Raw genomic sequence first — 13,941 nt, forward strand, 5'->3', positions numbered from 1 at the left:
ATCCCTTGCTTTGACAACCTCTGAAAGTGCTAGCCAGTCTCAGTGCAATCTCTGGCTTTACCATCAAAGAGGAGTCAGGCACTTTCTTGCCCCCTGGAGTCCCAGGTAGGAGTCAGCCCCCAGGATGAATGTTGGCTTTAACTTTCTCAGGCATGAGTCAGGCACGGGCCATCTCTCTCTCTCTCAACTAAACGAAACACTCTCCAAAGGTGCACTTGAAATTTCGTCCCCAGGTTGGGGACTCACAGCCCGGCTACCACTCCCTCTAAAGAAACGGTTCACTACTCTCCTCACAGAAGCTTTCTCTTCTCTGGCCCCATTTTATAACTCTGGTCTGGCTGAGGAGTCTAGGAGTTATGCAACAGGCTGTCAGGTTCTCTATGGAAGGGTGTGTGTGTTATCCTTACTTTAGTCTCCTGATGTCAATCATAGTAGCATCTCCATCAAAACCAGGCAGTTAGAATCATTTGCATCCTAACACCATGTGTTCACATATGTTACGATGTGTGGCTAGCGTATAGCAAGAGTATGACAAAGGCAGTGAGAACCCTGCCACTAGCTGCTTGGGTGATGTGGGAACACCTGGCAGAGAACATTAAGTGGGACATTACAAGATGAGTAAAAGTTTGCCAAGTCAAGATGGTGGGGACTCCCTCCCAGAGGGTATGACAACACATCCAAATACTGAATTGCAAAGGGTGTGACATTTTTGAGGGGAAAAAAAGTTCGCTGTGACTAGAGATTAGGTAGAGGGAAGTTGTATGAAATGAGACTAGAGAGGTCGTTTGAGATCCATTTGTAGAGGGCCCTAATACTAGCTATATGACCTTGGGGCAAAACATAGTCTTTCTGTATGGAAAATGGGGTTAATAGGCATACTTCAGTTTCACATATTGTTGATATCAAATCAGTCATGTGAGTGAAAAGCCTTTGAAGAAATCATGTGTTGTAGGCAGAATAATGGTCCCCAGAAGATGTCCATGTCCCAATCTTTGGAGCTTGTGACAACCATACCTGGCAAAGGAGGCTTGCAGACGTGATTAAGCTTAAGAACCTTGAGGTCGGGAGATTATCCTGGATTATCCTGGTGGATCCAGTCTCCTCACATGCGTCCTCAAAAGTGGAAAACCTTTCCTGGCTGTGATCAGAGAAAGATGTGACAACAGAAGGAGGGTCAGAGAGATGCCGGTTTTGAAGATGGATGAAGGAGGCCACAAGCCAAGGAATGTGGGCAGCCTCTAGAAGGTGGAAAAGGCAAGGAAACGTGTTCTTCCCTAGAGCCTCCAGAAAGGAAGGTGGCCCTGCTGACACCTTGATTTTACGACTTCTGACCTTCGGAACCATAAGGTAATAAATCTGTGTTGTTTTAAGTCACTAAGTTTGTGGTAATTTTTTCAGCAGCCACAGAACTGATAGACCATGTCAGCTTTGAAAGACAGCAAAATGCAGCACAGGCTCGGAGCTAGACTGTCTGGGTTCAAATCCCAGCTCTGCCACTCACTAGCTTCATGACCCTGTTTACTTAACCTCTCTGTGTCTCAGATTCTTCATCCATAAAATGGGGCTATTGTTGCCTTGAGGATCAAGTGAGTTCAGTCTTCTGACATACCTAGCACAGTCTCTAGCATATAATATGCAGTCCGTAAATGTTATCATTACTAGTTGACACATCTAAAGTGCCATGCAAATGCAAGTTGCTTCTACTTTTATATTTGGTATTATTGTTATTATTCTATGAAAAAGATAACTCCCAATATTATATGAATGAACTGGGTTCATGTAATTCATTTTGCAAGAGAGAAGAAAAGTATATTTTTTTACATCAAAATATATTAACCAAAACCTCATTCTTAAACTTTTGGGATGATTTTTCTCCTAATGAGATAATGGGTGCCTAATAGTAAGTACAAGTCTCCCTATGCTGTTTAGACTTATTAAGGTTATTTCCCTACTCATGCTTCATGCATCTGGGCCATCTGGACTATTAATAGTCATATATCCTATGCCTTTCGATATCTCCATGTTATTCCACACATTCTTACTAGAGGGTTCTTGCTTCTGTTCTGGCAGGAATTTCACTGGCATCTGTGAGAAGACATATGTACTTCCACATGATAAATTAGATCCTTGAGTGATAGGATTATGGAAAATAACCTCTGTGTCCACTTTCCAAATTCCTTTACTCTTTTACTTAATTTCCACCTCATATTCCCACCCCCAAATTCCTACCTTTAGAGCCTTTGAGGGAAGAAACAAGAGCTGTTACAAAAAGTAGAAGGTGCTGTCTAAATATCCAGATCACCATGGTCCCTTCTGGGCTTCCATCTGGTAGAAGAAGAGACACATCAACTAGCTTGAGAGGAAATGTCTTTGAGCCATCTTTGTGTCATACTTGCTGTCCCACTTTCCTTAAGAACTGGATGGCTCTCACCAATTTTTACATAATGACAGGTTAAAATGTGCTCCTGTAAGATTTTTCTCACTGCCCACCTCCCACCACCACATTTTTGTGTTCCCAGTTATAGTCAGGGTTGCTAAGATGACTTAGTGTGCAATTCATAATGCAGCCTTCACACGACACAAATGCTCTTATAATTAGCACTGTAAAACAAAACAAGCGATACACTTTTACACAAAGGAATTGGAAGCTTATTACACAAAACAGTTTGGTATTAGTTTTTCAACTTCTAAGTTTGGGATTTTCAAACACATACAAAGTAAACAGAATAACATAATGAGCCCTGGTATATCCATCTCCCAGCTTCAACAATTATTGACATTCTACCATTCCTGTTTCATCTATACTGCCACTCACTCCCAGTCTTCACCTGATTTTTTTCTTATGGTTCTATTTTTTGAAGTAAGTCTTTCTACACTGGAACACAAATATTTTTAACTGTATAACTTTGACAAATGATACACCCATGTGAAGCACACCCTTTCAAGATATAGAACATTTCCATCACCGCAGAAATCCCCTTGTGTCGTTTCCTGTCAATTCTTCCTCTTCCCAGGGGTAATAACCATAAAGTAGTTTTGCCTGTTCTAGAACATCATACAAATTGCATACAGTGTGTACTCTTGTGTCTGGCTTTTTTTTTTTTTTCATTATAAGGTCTGAGGTTTATCTATATGGTTACATGTGTATGTAATTTCTTCTCATCGCTAAAAAGTATTCCATTGTATGATGTCATAAACAACCTCTAAGATGGCCCCTGGTTTAGTCCCCTTTCATATTGAATAGAGTTGGCCTGTATTATCAATAGGATATGGAAGAAATGATAGTATGTGACTTCTGAGGCTAGTTCATAAAAGACATCACAACTTCTACCTTGCTTTCTTTTGGATCACTCATTTCTGGGGAAAGCCAGCCTTCCTGTCACAAGAACACTTAAGCAAGCAGTGGAGAAGCCCACATGGAGAGAAATTGAGAGCTCTTGTCAACAACCAGCACCATGTGAAGTAAATCCTCCAGTACTCTTCAAGCCTTCAGCCTGGCCAAAATTTTGGCTGCAATTTCATAGGGACTCCACCTAACTAAGATGCTCCTGAATTCCTGACCCACAGAAACCATGTTCTTGAGACATGTTGGTCTGTAGTTTTCCTTTCTGGTTTGGTATTAGGGTAACGCTACCCTCATCGAGTAAGCTAGGAAGTGTTCCCTCTGCTTCTATATTTTTGTAACAGATTATAGAGAACTGGTATCTTTTGTTCCTTAAATGCTTGGTAAAGTTCACCAGTGAAACCGTCTGGGCCTGGTGCTTTCTATTTTGGAAGATTATTAATTATTGATTCAATTTCCTAAATAGATGACCTATTCAGATTATTTCTCCTTGTGTGAGTTTTAGTAGATTGTGTCTTACAAGGAATTGGTCCATTTCATCTAAGTTATCAAATTTGTGGAAATAAGAGTTGTTTATAATATCCCTCTATTATCCTTTTAGTGTCTATGAGATTGGTAGTGATGGCACCTCTTTCCTTTCTGTTATTAGTAAAAGTCTTTCCCCATGTCAAAAGCTAGAGGAGGCTGGACTTGGGTATTTCCCCATCCCCAGGAGGGTTAGGCTTGGTGAAATCACAGTCACTTAGGTTCTAGTAAAATAGTTTTCCTTGAGGGACAACCTTGGTAAGGAAAACTGAAAGCTCTGGGCATATTTTAAATGGTTACTTTTCTCCTCCCCCTGGAGGGGTTTTCTCTGATCTTTACAGTGAGAATTTGGTATGGCTCTTGGAGGTAAAATTCAGGAAAGTATGGGGCTTCCCTAATCCGGGGCCCCCTAGGAGTTTTTAACTCTCAGGCAGTCTACACTGAGCTTCCAGCAGTTTGTTAATTACAGTTTAAAGTTTTTCTATTTATATTGGCTCCAGCTGCTGGCTTTTGCTCCTGGGCTGCTGTTCCCTGTTAGCTGTGATTCTCTGTATCCACCTGTCTGTCTCTCCAGTTTTGGGGGAAGTAGTTTGCCCTGTGACCTTGGTTCTTTGATAAATCAAAGAAGAGTTGTAGATTCTGTTAGTTCAGCTTTTTCCTTGTTGTCAGATGAGAAACTGGAATCCACCAATGTGGTTTTAACCCTTATGTTAACCATTTACAAACTGTGTGATAAGCCTAATTTTCTTTTTTAATTAATTAATTTATTTATGTATTTATTTTTGGCTGCGTTGGGTCTCTGTTGCTGCATGCGGGCTTTCTCTAGTTGTGGCGAACAGGGGCTACTCTTCGTTGTGGTGCGCGGGCTTCTCATTGCGGTGGCATCTCTTGTTGCGGAGCATGGGCTCTAGGCGCACGGGCTTCAGTAATTGTGGCACGTGGGCTCAGTAGTTGTGGCTTACGGGCTCTAGAGCACAGGCTCAGTTGCTCCGTGGCATGTGGGATCTTCCCGGACCAGGGCTCGAACCTGTGTCCCCTGAATTGGCAGGCTGATTCTTAACCACTACGCCACCAGGGAAGCCCAAGCCTAATTTTCTTATCTGTGAATAGTTACTTTGCAAAGTTGCAAAGAGATTTGGAGTTCATGTATGCAAAGCACTTGTAGAGGAATTTAATGACTGGTAGCTTTATTACTGATTGATGGTACACTTTTCTGAGGAACTGGGCACGTTCCAAATAGTAATCCAGTCTGAACTAAAGATTAACAAACTTTCGAAACAATTAAGCCTTTAGTCACTTCTGCTTTCACTTGAAAACTGAAACTCAGTTCAGTTTCCAGTATCTTCTAGTACTCACTTTACATTATTGTACAGTAAAAATTGTTTTTCTGAATGATGACTGAATTAAACTTTCATTCATTCCATATATCTAAATTACTTTCTTGATCCTCTTGTTTTATATCTGCAGCAGCGAATCACTTAATGCTAGAAAGTTCACTGGTCTGAGAAATGGGAGAAATGAGACCAAATCCTAATTCTAGAACTAATTAGCTGAATGATTTTGGGCAAGTCACTTAAATGCTTCAGTGTCAATTTCTTTATCCAAACCACAACCTATTCGAAATGGAAGATCAAAAACTCCTTTCAGGACTAAATTTCATTTATTCATTTATTAAATATTTATTCATGAGCTATTGGTTGTACAGATCTTCCTTGACTTATGATGGGGTTACATCCTGATGTACCCAATGAATACTGAAAATATCATAAGTTAAAATGCATTTAATACACCTAACCTACCAAACATCAGAGCTTAGCCTGGCTTACCTTAAACGTGCTCAGAACACTGACATCAACCTACAGTTGGGCAAAATCATCTAACACAAAGCCTATTTTATAATAAAGTGTTGAATAGCTCATGTAATTTATTGAATACTGTACTGAAAGTGAAAAAACAGAATGGTTATCTGGATACAGAATGGCTGTGTCGGTTGTCTACCCTCACAGTCGTGTAGCTGACTGAGAGCTTCAGCTCACTGCCACTGCCCAGCAACACGAAAGAGTATCCTATTTCATATCACTAGCCTGGGAAAAGATCAAAATTCAAGGTTCGAAGTATGATTTCTACAGAATGTGTATCACTTTTGCACCATCGTAAAGTAGAAAAATTGTAAGTCGAACCATCGTAAATCAGGGACCGTCTGTATTGTACAGTATTAAGCATAAGCATTGAGACAAGGAAGTAGGACAAAATAAACATAAAGCTTATAGTCTAGATAGGAGTTTAGGCATTAAGCCAATAATCCCACCAGTAAATACGTAATTACACATTGTGATAGGTGTTGTGAAGGAAACTATAATGTTGGTGAATGATTACAACAACGGGACCTAGAAGGACTGATTGTATTGGAAAGTCAAGAAATATTTTTCTGAGGAAATGATATTAGGCAATGGCCAGGTTAAAGAAAAGGAGGGGGGGCAGGGTGGGGAGTAGAGAGCATTCCTGAAACAAGAAACAGCCAGCAGAAAAGCCCTGAGGCAGGAAAGAGCTTGGCCTGTTAAAGGAGGACAAAGGTGTCTGGCCAGGCTGGAACATAGTGAACAGTGGGGAGAATGATTCAAGGAGGATGGGTGGAGCCCCCAGCAGACAGGGACTGGACCTCCATAGAGCCTTGCCTTGTCAGACTTTGGATTCTATCTCAGTGCAATGGAAAATGACTGCAAAGTTTTTCCAAATTTCCGTGATTCTGAAATTTAGCCTTACTCTGTAGTCCTCTCTCTAAGATCTGTATTCTGCAGAGCAAAAGAATCTGAGGAAACTCATTTGCAATGACTAATACATGAGGAGATCAATCTACAAACACTGAATTTTCTTTGGTGTAGGAGTTAAGGAGTTGGCTGCAGAGTGAAATCACCTGGGAAGTTTTGAAAACTCCTATTGCCTTGTTTCTCCTATGGAGAGATTTGATCTAACTAGCCTGGGGTACAGCAAGAGAGTTTCTAAAAGATTCTCTGTGATTCAAATGTGCAGCCAAAACTGAGTACAATTGAAAGGGAAAGCTAGAAAGCTCAGAGTTTTAACAGTTCTTGTTCACCACATGTGCATCTATTTTCAGAAGGAATTTTTAAAAACAACCCATATGCTTGCCAGGAACTGTTCTCAGTACTTCACAAAAGTAGACTCATGATTCTCACAATAAGCCCATAAGAATACTCATAAATAAGGAAATTGAAACATAGAGTGTGAATAATTTGCCCAAGACCACATCACTAGTAAACAGCAGAGCTGGTATCTGAGCTGAGGCAGTCTGGCTTCAAAGTATACATTCTTACCTGCTTTGTTGTAAGACCTCCGTGGAGTAAGAGAGGTGACAACCTGCCTGCTTTCTCCACCGCCAGTGTCAACAGAAAGAAAAACACACAACTTAAAAGTTGTAGGTTAAGTTTTATTCAGGGCCTCACTGAGGACTATAGACTGGGAAATAGTCTCTCAGTAGCTCTGAGGAATTACTCCAAAGAGGTAGGGAAGTATATATATATATATATATATATAATATCACATATATATATGATACGTGATATATATGTGATATATCTATCACATATGCATATATATATGTGTGTATGTGTATATATATGTGTGTATATATATATATATATATATGAATTTTTTTGGCTGGGAAATATATGTGGTTACACATAATAAGATTACTGATAATCACAAAGAACTCTCAAGTTCTAGATAGAGGAAAGGAAACACATTCAAGAGAGAAAAAGACCTAATTTTGTAAATTAAAAAGGCTCCCAGAATTCCAGGGCAGGCTGAATTGATAGAAAAGACACATGCACAATCTGGTAAAATTCCTGAACTCTAAAGAACAAATATTATTTGCTACCATTTAGAAAGAACAAGCTGCTGAAAAAAAGAATCACCTTTGCATTGGACTTCTTATCTGTAACACTAGTAGCTTCAAGGCAGTAGATTAGCATCTTTACAGAGAGAAAAAGCAAGATTCTTTACCTAGCTATGATACAATTAATCTGTCAAGTGAAAGAACGATCTTTGAGAATGTGCAATAACTCAGAGAGTAGATCATTCCTATGCCTCATCTAGAAAAATATTAAAGAAAAGACAACAAATTAATGTGCACAAATGCTTCAAAATAGTGAGAAACAGAAGAAGCAGAATGAGCAATACACATTGCTATGTATATGCACAGTTACATGTAAATAGATAAGAATAGATTGGGCATGTGTAAAGTAAATTTGTAATAGAAATAGAAAAACTTGAAAGGAAACTCTAAGAATCTAGAAGTAAAAATATGAAACTCTCAAAATCTAAGAGGGTTAGTGGAAGAAGAGAGGAATTAAAATTTCTAAGACCTCATGGACAGAGGGAAGAAGGAGGAGAGTGAAATTATTCTAAAGACCTTAACATATTGGTAAAGAGAAGTAGAGGAGAAACAAAGGACCAATTTAGCTCCACTGCTAAGATGGAACCCCTGAGATCTCTACTGAATGACCCATTTATTCAGTGAGGTGTGTTCACTCTGTCTGATGGACACTAGAATGATCCCAAGTCTTGTGTGAGCCCTAGGAAATTTCTTGCATCACAGCTCCTCTGTAAATATTCCCTCCTCAGCAGTTGTTCTTTGCCTCACCTCGTGGAGTTTTACCTTTCACACACAAGGCTGGAATTTAGTCTGAAAGAATCAAGGAGGGACATCTGTGAAAAACTTCTGGAGTTCTTTTTCTAGTACCTTTCTCTCCTATTCACTGTCCCACACATTTTAGCTGTCTTGGCATCCCTGAACTTTAATCTCTATCTTCTCATCTGAGTGAGACTTTCCTGCACTGATGAAAATTGTCCTTAGGGAGAAAGCCAGGGCATTCCTAGTGCTCACCTACTTTGTTTCCCTTTGCTGAAAGATCACAGTCCTGTGCTACCTGTTGTCCAGTTGTTTCATATTTCCCCCCTACTTTTCTTTTCTTTTCTTTTTTTTTTTTTTTTTTTGCGGTACACGGGCCTCTCACTGTTGTGGCCTCTCCCGTTGCGGAGCACAGGCTCCGGACGTGCAGTCCTAGATGTGTCTCCGGACATAACAGTCCTAGGTGCATATGCACCTAACAACAGAGCTTCCAAATACATGAAACAAAAACTGATAGAACTGAAAGGAGAATTAGACAAATCCACAACTGGAGTTGGAGATTTCAACGTAGAAGTAGTAGACAGAAAATCAATAAAGATAGAGAAGATCAAAATAACCCTACCAATTCACTTGACCTAGTTGACATTTATTAAAAACTTGACCCAGCAATAGCAGAATACACATTCCTTTCAAATACACATAGAATGTTCACTGAGGACCAGATTCCTGGTCATGAGACAGATTTAAACAAATTTAAGGAATAAAATCGTACAAAGTATGTTCTCAAACCATAATAGTTAAGTTTATAAATCAATAGCAGAAAGATATATGGCAATTCCTCAAATATTTGGAAATTAAATGACATTTATAAATAACTGTATCCATTTTCTATTGCTGCTATAACAAATTATCACAATTTTATTGGCTTAAAACAAAACAAATTCATCATCTTACAGTTCTATAGGTTAAGACATCCAACATGGGTCTCACTGGGCTAAAATAAAGGTGTTGAAAGGGCTATATCCCTTCTAGAGGATCTAGGGAAGAGTGTGTTTCTTTGCTTTTCCTGGCTTCCAGAGGCCACCTGCATTCCCTAGTTCATGATTCCCTTCCTACATCTTCAAAGTTGGTAAAAGTGGATCACATCACCGTGACCTTGTTTTTGTCATCACATCCTTTCTGTTTCCTGCTTGCACTTTTAAGGATCGTTGTGGTTACATTGGGCCCCCCTGGATAATCCAGGATAATCTCACTATTTTAAGGTCAGTTGATTAGCAACCTTAATTCCATCTGCAACCTTGATTCCCCTTTGTCATGTAACCTAACATATTCACAGGTTCCAGGAATTAGGATATAGACATTTTGGGGTTGAAGAGAGGGAGGAGAGGGACATAATTGTGCCTGCCACAATTACCCATGGGTCAAAGAAGAAATCCCAAAGGAAACGATAAAATACATATAGATATATAGTTTTTAACAGAATGAAAATGAAAATATTCAGTGTTAAAATTTATGGATGCAGCTATTATAAACACTTAAATAGAAAAGAATAAAAATCTCAAACCAGTAATCTAAGCTTCTACCATAGGAAGCTGGAGAAAAATAGAGCACATTAAATGCAAGCCAGCAAAAGGCAGGAAATAACAAAGATAAGAACTCAGTGAAGTTAAGAACTGAAAAATAATTGAGAAAATCAATGAAATCAAAGCTGATTCTTAGAAAAATAAATAAATAAAATTGATAAATTTCTTGCCAGACTGACCAAGAAAAAAACACAGAGAATATATAATAACCAATATCAGGAATAAGAGAGGGGAAATCACTATTTATGCACAGACACTAAAATGATAATGAGATCCTATGAACAATAATTTAAATTAAGACCAGAAGTAGACTAAGGAAAGTTTGTAATAGTGATAAAAGGGGGTGGGAGGAAGCTGAAGCCAGAAAAGTAAAAGAACTGACAGGTAGCGCAAGAATGAAGTTGATGACTATGATTCTGTATTGATGCACATAATCTAGATGGCTCAGAATAATTTTCCACAAGTTTACTTGAAGGTTAGCATTCTGTGATGATGCAGTAGACATATAAGGATATAAGAGAATCAAGAATGCTGGTAAGAGAGAGTTTAGATGCTCAGTAAGGAGTCCAAACATAGTGATGGAGGAGAGTGGGAATATGAGGGAGCTAGAAGTAGAGGGGATAGAGAGACCAAGAGAAAGCTGATAGATGGACTGGGAAATGGGGGTGAATTTTCTGCATTACAACTCCTCTGTAAATGTTCCTTCGTCAGCAGTTGTTCTTTGCCCTGCCTCATGGAATTCCACCCTTCACACACAAGACTGGAATTTCATCAAAAAGGTTCAAGAGAGAGACATCTATGTGAATGGAGGTTGGGAGTTGGTGACAGACGGAGGTTCAAGGAATTGGAGATTTGCACAAAGGCAAAAAAACCTTACTGAAAATGAAGGCCTAAGAGAGCTGGTATTTGGGAGGTTTGGTCAATTGTTTTGTATCTCCCATGTTCCAGGCATTATTCTGGACACAGGATATAATGGAGAGCAAGGCAGACAGATCTTTACTACCATAGAGCTTACAGCTTTAGTGCTGATAAATAAATAGGTAATTGTAATACTCAATGATACATGCTATGAAGTATTTAGAAAGTGGTATAGAGGAATGGTAAAATTTTAAATGAGACTGTACAAGGCAGGAATGAATAGCCAAGAGAAGAAAACACTCAAGCAAATGGTACTGAGTGCTATAATCCTCAGTATTTATGTGTACTACTTACGAATTTCCCATTAGACCATCCACAGCTATGAAAAAGCTCTCCATTCTCAACATCACAAATCTCCCATTAGAACCCTCAGCCAAATTATTTCACCAGGGCAAAACAATTTTTCTAAGAGGCTTTTCCGTCTTTACACTGATTTATTTCTCAAGAAGATGGAAAAGGACAGTCATTCAGACCTAGTTTAAGTGGACAAATCTCTTCAGAATTTCCAGTTCCATTTAACTACTGACATCTAGTTTTAAAAAGTGAGACTGACTCAGACTGCTTGCTACCTTTCTGAACGGAGCTTTTTAGTAGGGTACTTTGGTACACACTGCTGGTACACAATTCTATTGCCAAGCATGTCAAACGTACACTTCCATCTGATACAACCTCATGCTCTGGTTATTTCAAAATACACATACAATTTATAAATAGTAATATAAAATGCACATCACATTTAAGCTCTTTGGCTTCTTTGTTTGCCTTCCCTTTTTAACTCTTGAGGTTGTATATTTTTAGTATAAATTGGTAAGTTCTGAGAATCTGCAAGTTTGGCTTAAATTCCTTCTTTGACAAGAATATGTAGAGTTTCTTGAGACACTTTTTTTTTAATATACAGTAAGACACATGTTTAATAAAGATTAGGTACAGGGTATTAAAAGACATCTAACAAGTCTTGGGCTGGGAATAGGAGGGAAAGCTCCAGGTTGGTTTCTTTTCTTCTTTTTTTTTAAACATCTTTATTGGGGTATAATTGCTTTACAATGTTGTGTTAGTTTCTGCTGTATAACAAAGTGAATCAGCTATACATATACATATATCCCCATATCTCTTCCCTCTTACATCTCCCTCCCACCCTGCCTATCCCACCCCTCTAGATGGTCACAAAGCACCGAGCTGATCTCCCTGGGCTATGCAGCTGCTTCCCACTAGTTATCTATTTTACATTTGGTAGTGTATATATGTCCATGCCACTCTCTCACTTCGTCCCAGCTTACCCTTCCCCCTCCCAGTATCCTCAAGTCCGTTCTCTACATCTGCGTATCTGTTCCTGTCTTGAGACACTTTTAGTTAACGTTGACGCCTTAAGGATAAATGGCTTTCCTCCCTAGCCTATATGTCCCTTGGAATATTCTTGTTTTCTACAACTCAGAAGAGAATGTACTTCTAAGTCATAGTCTTGAATGTACTCTGGCCAACCTGGTAAATTTCATCGAGCTGCTTATGCCCCTTTGTGGCCAGTGCTTACAATTACAGCTCGGTTTTGTTTGCCAGGGAGAAGCATTTGAATTGCTGCTTCACATGCATGAACAGTGGCCTCTAAAAGCTAGAAAGAACCGCAGGGAGATGAGATCAGAACCAACCGGAAGCTAGGGGCACATAGCTGCACAGGAGAGAGTAGATGAGCAAGGACCAGATTTTGATTGAAAGGAGAAGGAATTGTGGATGCTGGGATGGCCACTACACCTCGTAATTACTTCTGTGTTGCCTCCCACACTAGAATATGAACTCCGTGAAGGCAGAAATATCTTGCCTGGCATTCAACAAAGGTTGCTGAACAACTGAGCAAATAAAGGAACAAATGGCTTTAGTTCACAGAAGTTTCACAGTAGATGATAGCTATTTTTCTTTCTATTGTTAATTATTCTTATTAGATGCTTAAGATGGAAAATGCTTTGATTTTATTTAACAAAGCCCCCTATGTCCAAGAGCATTTCTCAAACCTCAGTATTTTATAGGCTTAGCTTTATTTATTCACTTGCTTTTAATTAATAAATATGAATTGAGCACTACATTCCAGGATCTGGAGATACAAAAATGTGACAGACAGAGTTCTAGCCCCCAGTGGAAAGTACATCAGACTATTATATTGAAAATCCCTGTTTTGCTGCCAAGCACCAAATTTCAGCTCCCTTTGCTCTGGCAGCTGCAGGAATAATATCTTTAGTTTTGTTTCCTCTATTTCCTTTATCTCTATTATTGTATCCCTATTTTTTCCTCCACTTTATATCCTAATACTCAATATATTCTTTTTCAAATGATTGCATATTATAGTATATTAAACCCAAACGTTTTTTTAAAGCTTTTTAAAATAAATTTATTTAATTTATTTATTTTTGGCTGTGTTGGGTCTTCGTTGCTGCTCACGGGCTTTCTCTAGTTGCGGCGAGCAGGGATTACTCTTCGTTGCAGTGCATGGGGTTCTCATTGCGGTGGCCTCTCTTGTTGTAGAGCACGGGCTCTAGGTGCACAGGCTTCAGTAGTTGTGGCACGTGGGCTCAGTAGATGTGGCTCATGGGCTCTAGAGCACAGGCTCAGTAGATGTGGCTTACGGGCTCTAGAGCGCAGGCCCAGTAGTTGTGGCGCATGGGCTCAGCTGCTCCGCGGCATGTGGGATCCTCCCGGACCAGGGCTCGAACCCATGTCTCCTGCACTGGCAGGCATATTCCCAACTACTGCGCCACCAGGGAAGCCGAAACCCAAACTTTTTGTATTTGTAGAAAAGCTATACAGAAACAGTGCATCTATATTAGAATTTTCTATTGATATAAGTAGTTATAGCGGTATTTTTGAATTCCTTTTTTGTCCCTAAGGAGAAACCTAATTAGAATAAGAATGTATTCCCTGTAACAGTTGCTAAAGGA

The 13,941-nt window shown here is 39.3% G+C and overlaps 1 protein-coding gene across 3 annotated transcripts in view; it reads left to right on the forward strand.

Moving 5' to 3' along the window:
* Positions 1 to 13,941, forward strand: part of FAABTP (fatty acid amide binding transmembrane protein) — a 45,339-nt gene that overhangs the window by 21,518 nt on the left and 9,880 nt on the right. The gene's annotated exons all lie outside the window — the stretch shown is intronic.

Source organism: Delphinapterus leucas, chromosome 11 (genome assembly GCF_059928025.1).
Source record: "Delphinapterus leucas isolate spDelLeu-1000000601 "Yukka" chromosome 11, BTC_Dleu_Yukka2, whole genome shotgun sequence".
Lineage (NCBI taxonomy): Eukaryota > Metazoa > Chordata > Mammalia > Artiodactyla > Monodontidae > Delphinapterus > Delphinapterus leucas.